We start from the raw sequence: 960 nt of genomic DNA on the forward strand, positions 1-960 counted from the left end.
CCCACTCCATGCAGGCACCAAGGGGTCTTGTCAGGGCTCCTCCGAAGTGCACACCTGAGTTATTCTGCAGAGTGACCCTGAGGGGGCGGGGGTGGGGGGTGCAGACCCTTCAAAGCCAGGCTCGGCTCTCTAGCCTCCTGCGCGTCCACGGCCAGGTGCTGTTGTGGGAGAAGGGGCACCCAGCTCCTCAAGACCCTGCCCTCCCGGAGCACGGGTGAGGAGAGAGACCCAGAAGAAACAGGAAAATACGGACTTGAGCTCCTTTCAGAGAAGTGCTATGCAAGGAAAACGGGGTGCAGGAGGCGTGGGCCCGGGTGGGCGCGGGATCCAAAGCTCATGTGAGGAATCCTGCTGCGAACAGAGGAAAACAGAGGCGCTCCTGCACCGGAGGAGCCAGGCCAGAGTCCTGTCCAACCTCAGCTGCGGCTTTGCCCCGGGGCTCTTCCCGGCCTGGCCCCACCGACCCTCCGGGACAAACTTCCCCTCCTGTCGCGGTGCCCGGCTTAGCGGAGGGCGATCCGAAGACAGATCCTCGGCACAGCGCGGGGCCGGGGCTGACCTTGGCTTCGCCCTGGCGGCCTACTAGGGGCGTCGCTCGGCACAGTCGCCCCACTCGGAGCTCTCAGTCCAGACTGTCCGGTGCTTCCCGGGTCGGACCTTCGGGGACCTGCCGGCTCCTCAGGCAGAGCAGCCATTCTAGACGGCCGCTCCGCCGCTGCCCCACCTCCCCGTCGGCCGTGGCGGACGAGCCACGCGCGCGCGAGTCCTCTTCCCTCCCCCACGCCCCCAACTCCGCGGCCGCGGGGCGGACCCGCAGGAGCGGACACGCGCACGGCGCAGCCAGTCAGAGACAGGCTTTCGCGGGCGCGGCCCGCGCAGGCGCAATAGTAAACGCCACTCCCCCGGTGATTGGGCGGCGGGGTACGCGGACCGGGGCTTCCGGTCGGGGCAGAGGGACTT

This window comes from Crocuta crocuta, unplaced genomic scaffold (genome assembly GCF_008692635.1).
Source record: "Crocuta crocuta isolate KB4526 unplaced genomic scaffold, BGI_CrCroc_1.0 scaffold143, whole genome shotgun sequence".
Taxonomy (NCBI): Eukaryota; Metazoa; Chordata; class Mammalia; order Carnivora; family Hyaenidae; genus Crocuta; species Crocuta crocuta.